We start from the raw sequence: 7,609 nt of genomic DNA, 5'->3' as shown, positions 1-7,609 counted from the left end.
CCCAAAGGGAGAGTGTGTGTGTGTGTGTGTGTGTGTGTGTGTGTGTGTGTGTGAGTGTGTGTGTGTGAGAGAGAGAGCTGTTTGTTGTTTCCAGTTCCTGCCTCGGAGAACATTGTGCAACCCTCTTTATTTTACCAGTCACACAGCAGCACCCAGTTTAAACCACCATAAGCATAAATCTGCTGCTGAGGGACTCCCCAACAGTGACAGATGGTCCATTCAGCACCCAACTTGACATGACGCGGATCGTTCAGTTCTGTGAATGAAACTCTGGACATCTTTTTCTTCTGCAAAAAGCAGCCACCAAGGGAGTGGGGTGGGGTAATTTGGATCAGAACTGGGGGGAGGACGACCCTTTGACTCCAGTGCTGATTCACTGACTGACCCCCCCTCCCCAAAAGCTATTGCTTGCAAAGAGATAAAAACTATGTGTGCACCCCAGCAGTGCGTCTTTTCCAGTGACTGTTGCTGGTGTGTCTTTGTGTGTGTGTGTGTGTGTGTGTGTGTGTTTTAAGATTGTAAGCCCTTTGGGAGCAGGGGACCATTTATTGATTTATTTTGCAGTATGAACTATGCTTGTTGAAAAGTGGAAAACAGGTTGAGCCTCATTATTCGTGTGGGTTCCATTCCAAGCACTCCCTTGGATGGCAAAAGACGCACTATAGCAAATCCATTTAAAAAGCAAAGTTTCTTCACACCGGTGATTTAAAAACAGCCTTGCTGACCTTTGTGATGTAAGATAAGAGTCATTACGAAGACAATCCATCAAACAGTTGTCCTCTAGGAGCTTAGAAAGGAGTTTCACTCAGCCCCTCCCTTCACTAATGCAAAGTGATCACCTTTCTTTCAGGTGCTCAGGTGAAAGGGAGGGATCGCCTGGAGAGAGAAGGATTGATGGATTGTCAGCCAGCTGCCCTCTCTCTCTCTCTCTCTCTCTCTCTCTCATTAAGGAGGCTACTGTTAAAGGACTGTTCAGTTTTTTTAACTGATTTTAAAGGGATGCATTTTTTCTCCTTCTCCAGGGATCAGCACATTCCTTCTCATTTGCAGGGGCCATTCGTGTTGAGTCAAATCCCTGTATAAAAAAATCCGTGTATAAATAGGCTGGACCTGTATAAATATCCATAATAATAGCAAATGTTTCTACTTATAGTCAATTAAAACACACACACACACACACACACACCCCGCATGATTTTTGAATAATAAAAACAGGCATTTGGGAGTTCCAATCATGGTATTCTCATGACATGACTAGTTTGGGCATCAGTCTGCCTGACATGTTTGATTTCTGTATGCAGGGAGATGAGGGGAAAGGGAGAAAATTCAGTCCTGCAACCTCTCCACCTGCATTCTGAAACAATACCACCCTAGCAAGGCTGTACCATATGATTTTCCTTTACATGTTTATTAAGCAGATCAAGCCAAATTTTCTTCTAGTCCAGTATTGTTCTTGCCATGTAAGGATGCAAGTGCTTCTGGGCAGCCCTCAAGCAGAGTAGGCATTTAACTCATGACAGCCCTCTTTCTCTGTTTGTCCCAGTTTCCCCCAGGGCCTGAGCAGAGGCTTTTGGAAAGCCCATGGGCAGCCCTCTCCCACCCGCACCAGCTTTCAGTCCAGAGCAAATGCCATAACATCTGGGATGATGCAAACACATCAGGTGAGAGAGGGCTCTGACCTGCCTGTGATCTGACCAAAAGCATGTGTTCAGGCCCTGTGGAAAACCATTGGGGGGGGGGAGTTTTAAAGCATAAATATTTTGATACTTGGTTGGCAACCTTCAGTCTCAAAAGACTATGATATAAGCCTACAGCACCCAGTATTCCCAGGCAGTCTCCCATCCAAGTACTGACCAGGCCTGACCCTGCTTAGCTTCCGAGATCAGATGAGATTGGGCATGTGCAAGGTAACAGTTGCTGTCATATTTTATGTGATACATATGTGATACTTATTTTATTCATTTTATAGAGTTGCATGGAAAGGAAAAAGTGCCCCTTGATATCAGTTACTTTTAAGAATATTTACATATTGATTTCCCACCAGAAGTACCCCGATAGTTCTCAAAGCGGTTGACGTCGCTAAATAAAATGGTTCCCTGTCTCCAAAGGGCTCACCATCAAAAATATTAGCTTGCATGAAAGCTGTCAAAACTGGTCACAGATTCACTTTTTAAAGGGAGTGTCAGCAGGAGGAGGATGAACCTGGACCTGCGTTTTTGGAACAAAAACGCATGTTTCAAATCTGATGAATCTGAACCCAAATTATTTAACATTTTTAAATTTTCAATGACCTGCTTGAAATGACTTGTGCCCCAATCCTACCCCAGCTCCCACCAGTCTACAGGATGCATTGGCACCAACAGAGGGTGCACTGTATCCTATGGTGGGGTGGGTGACCACAAATAGATCTTCTTGAACGTATGCCAAATAACTGGCATAGGTCAGAGGAGCATCAGGGGGCATGTTAGGTGAATAATATAATATATAATAATATATACAGTATTTATATACCGCCTTTCTTGGTCTTTATTCAAGACTTTATTCAAGGCGGTTTACATAGGCAGGCTTATTAAATCCATGCAGGGATTTTTACAAATTGAAAGAAGGTTCTTTCTTTCAAGAACCACTACATTCAAGGTGTTACATTCTGATCTGGTTTAACATTCTGGCCTCCATCCTCCCACGCTCCGAGCAGATGCCAGCTGTTTCAAGGTCGCACGGTGCCAGTGGCCTCGAACTGGCGACCTTGTGGATGTTAATCTTCAGGCAAATGGAGGCTCTACCCTCTAGACCAGACCTCCTGCCCACCTCCTGGGGTGTGCAACTGCCACCAGGATCTACCCCCTCCTGCCTTCAAACTGCTTCCTGCTCACTCCAATTCCCACCCTGCACCTCCTCTAAACTGCTCACGCCCCCTGCCCCACCGCTATCTTACCTGCTCCAGCAGGGCCTGGGCTAGCCATTGGCCAATACCTTGCACATGACCAATCTTGTCTGATCTCGGAAGCTAAGCAGGGTCAGGTTAGTACATGGTTAGTACATGGATGGGAGACTGCCTGGGAATACCAGGTGCTGTAGGCTTATACCAGGGGTGTCCAAAGTTTTTGGCAGGAGGGCCACATCATCTCTTTGACACTGTGTCGGGGGCCAGGGAAAAAAAGAATGAATTTACATTTAAAATCTGAATAAATTTACATAAGTTTACATAAATAAATATATTAAAGATGAACTTATATGAATGCATGATGGTCTTGCAATAGCTCAAGGCCTATAAAAGGCCTTACACAAAGCAAGGCCAGCCTTTCCTTTGCTTCTGCTACTGCATCACAGACGTGAAACAGCAAGCAGTGGAGGAAGCCCTCATCCCACAGCTTATGCAAGAGGTCAAACAGTCACCCTTATGCTGAGAGCAGTTGTGTCAGGCCAGTGTGGGCTCCAGCAAGTCTCTGGAGGGCCAGAGGCTCATTGGAGACTGGGGTGTCCCTGAGGGCCGCATTGAGAGGCCTCGAGGGCCGCATGTGGCCCCAGGGCCGGGGTTTGGGCACCCCTGGCTTATACCATAGTCTTTTGAGACTGAAGGTTGCCAACCACCAACACACACAGGGCCTCTAGCCATTTGCGCTTGCAGTCTTGCAGTGCATGACAGTGGCACATCTTTTGCGTTGCCACTCTGGGACTTATGGCGGCAGATCACAAGATCCACCACCATAAACCTAAGATTGCATTGGGCTGTCAGAGGCCTACCAGGAGATTCTGCTTGACCTTGGAGGACTAACAAAGAAACTCAAAAATACTCTGTAAATATTGTTATTGTCAATAAGGTGTTTAAAAGAACATACACAGAAATGTCTGATTTGCATCATCAAATTCGTTAGTTGTCAAGTGCTTTGGGTCTCTGAGAGGAAGACCAAGGTCTTTAAAAAACATCTGGTGGGACCCAGAGAATGTGTATAAAATACCATAATTATTTGGACTGGATGGAGAAGTTTGATAAATTAGCTTGCCTGGGCTAATGAGCTCTGTGCCTTGTCTCCAGGTTCTACGTATATGACAAACAACCCCCCACCCCGAAGGCTTTTCAGACCAAAGCTAAACAGCGGTAGACTCGGAGCTGGTGCCTCGCGAATATTAATGAGAGACCTTTTCTTCCAATGACAATGCCGGACGAGTCGCGGCACATCATACAGCTCGTCTTGCCCATTGGTCAGAGCCGTCCAAGTCCTGAAGGACATTGTAGGGACATGGCAAAAGTTACTGTAGCTCCCAAGTCTAAGAAAGGGATATCCTTGTTTTTGGAAAGAAAGGACTTGGAAGCATTTTTTTTTTTTTTGGGGGGGGGGGAGTAATTGACAGAGGGGAAGAAGCTGCTGCCTTGGATTTTAAGACAATGTTCAAGATGATTCAAAGAAGCAGGAAAGGGGAGATCTGTTCCACTGGCTGCCTTCACATGGACCCAAAGTACCAGAAACTAAGACAGCAGAAGCTCCAAGGAGCTCAGGGTAGTGTTGATAGTCCCTTCCTTTTGGTCCTCACAACAACCCTGTGAGGAAGGTTACACTGAGAGACGGTGACTGGCCCAAGGTTGCCCAAGAAGCTTTGTGGTTGAGCAGAGATTTGAACCTGGATCTTCCAGGTCTAAGTCCAAGAACTACTACACCATCCTGGTTCTCACATTCCCAAAATGGTTGCTACCAAATTTCCTCAGTTGCTGAAATTAACAACAGATTATTGTGATCCCAGAGACCATTTCCGCTCCCCAGAAGATCAAATTTTACAGGTGGTGCCTTAGTATCTGCTGATGATCCCCTGTTCTCAGACCCCCCCACAAATACAAAAAAACTGTGAATAAGAATCTGTGGTTTGGCACCTTTAAGTCTTCCAAAGGTGACTAGAGCCTCTTCTGAGGCCTCTAGGAAGCCTTAGAACAGCCATTTTCAACCACTGTGCTGTGGCACACCAGTATGCCGCAAACGGTCTGCAAGTGTGCCGCGGGAGTTTGAGGGAAGGTCATTTATTAGTAGGGCTATTGGGGGATGTGAGCCCCCTGCCAACAGCATGGTGTGCCTTGTCCATTGTCTAAAAATTGATGGTGTGCCTCGACAATTTTAGTACCTTGTCAGTGTGCCCTTAGACGAAAAAGACTGAAAATCACTGCCTCAGAAGGTCACTTCCAGTTTTGCACAGGTGGCCCCTCCAAAGGTCTTAAAACATCACTTCCGGTTTTCATGCAAAACCAGAAGTGACCTTCTAAGATATCCCACTTAAAAGACCTTCCAGAGGTGACCAGACCACAGCTTTGGTTGCCTCTGGAGGCTTCAGGTTGGGCCTAATCTGGCTCAGTGTGGGTCTGGAGCACCCACATTGAGCTAGATCAGGGGTGCCCAAACCCCGGCCCTGGGGCCACTTGCAGCCCTCAAGGCCTCTCAATGCAGCCCTCAGGGAACCCCCAGTCTCCAATGAGCCTCTGGCCCTCCAGAGATTTGTTGGAGCCCACACTGGCCCGATGCAACTGCTCTCAGAGTGAGGGCGACTGTTTGACCTCTCGCATGAGCTGTGGGCTCCCTCCACTGCTTGCTTTTTCACGCCTGTGATGCAGTAGTGGCAGCAAAGAAAAGGCCAGCCTTGCTTTGTGCAAGGCCTTGTATAGGCCTTGAGCTATTGCAAGACCTTCATTCATTCATATAAGTTCATCTTTAATATATTCACTTATGTAATCATATGTAAATTAATTCTTCCCCCCCCCGGCCCCCGACACAGTGTCAGAGAGCTGATGTGGCCCTCCTGCCAAAAACTTTGGACACCCCTGAGCTAGATCCACGGGTAGCTAATCCGCGAATATGGAGGGCCCACCTGTATAAGACATGGCCACATCTACAAATTTGTATGCAGCTCATAGACTTCTATAAAAATGTGTGTTGAAATAAAGACGTTTTCAGCAGGAAGACAAAAAGGGAGACAAGGATTTTTAACAAAAGGGAATGGGAATCAAAAGAAGCTGGGTTGACTATCTGCTTTGTTCAGGATAAATAACTATACAGTCACCTTTCCAGTCTGCGGAAGACAGAGAAGTTTCAAGTAGGTGGGTGGGGGAAGGAACTGAGTCCAAGTCAAAAGCTCTGCATTTTAATTTTACATATTCAGGGTCTTGATTTAATTGTCTAACTATCCTATGCATATTTACTCAGAAGACAGCCCCACTGTGCTCAATAGGGCTTGCTCTCAGGTAAATATGTATGAAATGGCAGCCCTTCTCTGTTGGTCGGTTCTGATCAGTTTCAGTGTGATATCGTTGTCTTAATATCGTGTGATATCGTTGTCTTAATATTGTGTGCGCTTAATTGCAGCTTTAAAGCTGCACTCGTTAGTTTTTGTCGCTTCAGCACAGGAGGTGAAAAATTTTAATTGCATCCTAACTAAATATGGGATTATGAGGCACAGGGAGGGGCTATGGTTCAGCACTACAGCACATGTATTCAGGAGGTCTCCAATTCATTTCTTGGAAGCTTCTCCAGGTAGAGCTGGGAAAGGCTCATCTGAGATCCTGGAGTGACACTGCAAATCAGTGCTAGCAATGGGCTCATTCAAAAGGCAGCTATCTTTCAACATGAGGGGTTGTAGCCAGTGGCATTACTAGGGGGTGTGGGGGTTTGCAAACCACACTGGATGATGCACTTTGGGGGGGGGGTTTGACACCAAAATGGTGAAATCTTGGTATTTTTTCATAATACCATCATGTTATATAACATTTGATGTGGAATTTAATGCTGAATGTAAGGAAACACACCCTGTCGAAATATCTGTATTCTATCAAAAGTTATGACCGAATAACCAGAAAAGGAACTGCCACGTGCCGCAAAAAGTGGATTTCCTTATCTCAAAACTGATCAATGAGACTGATTGTTCTGAGAGCCAGAGGCACTATTGTGACACAGCAGGGACACACTCTAACTAACACTGTTAGTTGTTAGTAAGAGTCAGCTCTCCTTTCCATGTATCAGAGCTAATCCTAGAATTCTTATTCAGTTGTGTCATCAAGTTGGCCACAGTTTTTTTTTTGGTTTTTTTTTTGGTTTTTTTTTTTGTTTTTTGTGGCTTACTGATTTGTTGGGTTATTTGTACTCTGTTATATTAAAATGAATGAATCCAGTTAGCGGGAGTGATACCAACCCTAGAGGTGCCACTGCATTTAAGCTGTGCATATGATATTGTCATTTATTCTGTATGGTCTGGTACAGAAGGAGGTCCGTCGTGGAAGTCATGCACTGAGCTCTCGCACCAGGTGGCACAAACCCTAGTGACATCTCTGGCTGCAGCTCTCTGGCAAAGCACTCAGTTTGCATGCAGAGAGTTCCATGGTTCAAAATCTGGATAGGGTTGGGAAGATGCTGCTTGCCAGTGTTGACAATGCAGGGCTGGATGGACCAACGGTCTGACTCCGTATTGAGCAGTATCCTATACAGGTGTGCGCTACTTAGCCAATCTCTGTTGTTATGCAATCAGGTCATTAAGTGAACATTCAGTCCAATCTATTGCCTTTGTTGTGTAAACAGACACTCCCTGCCAGACTCTAGCTGGCTGCACAGGCTACTGGAGATAGACTGCCCCTTCT

Source organism: Tiliqua scincoides, chromosome 9 (genome assembly GCF_035046505.1).
Source record: "Tiliqua scincoides isolate rTilSci1 chromosome 9, rTilSci1.hap2, whole genome shotgun sequence".
NCBI classification, from domain to species: domain Eukaryota; kingdom Metazoa; phylum Chordata; class Lepidosauria; order Squamata; family Scincidae; genus Tiliqua; species Tiliqua scincoides.
Note: the sequence above shows the minus strand (reverse complement) of the source record.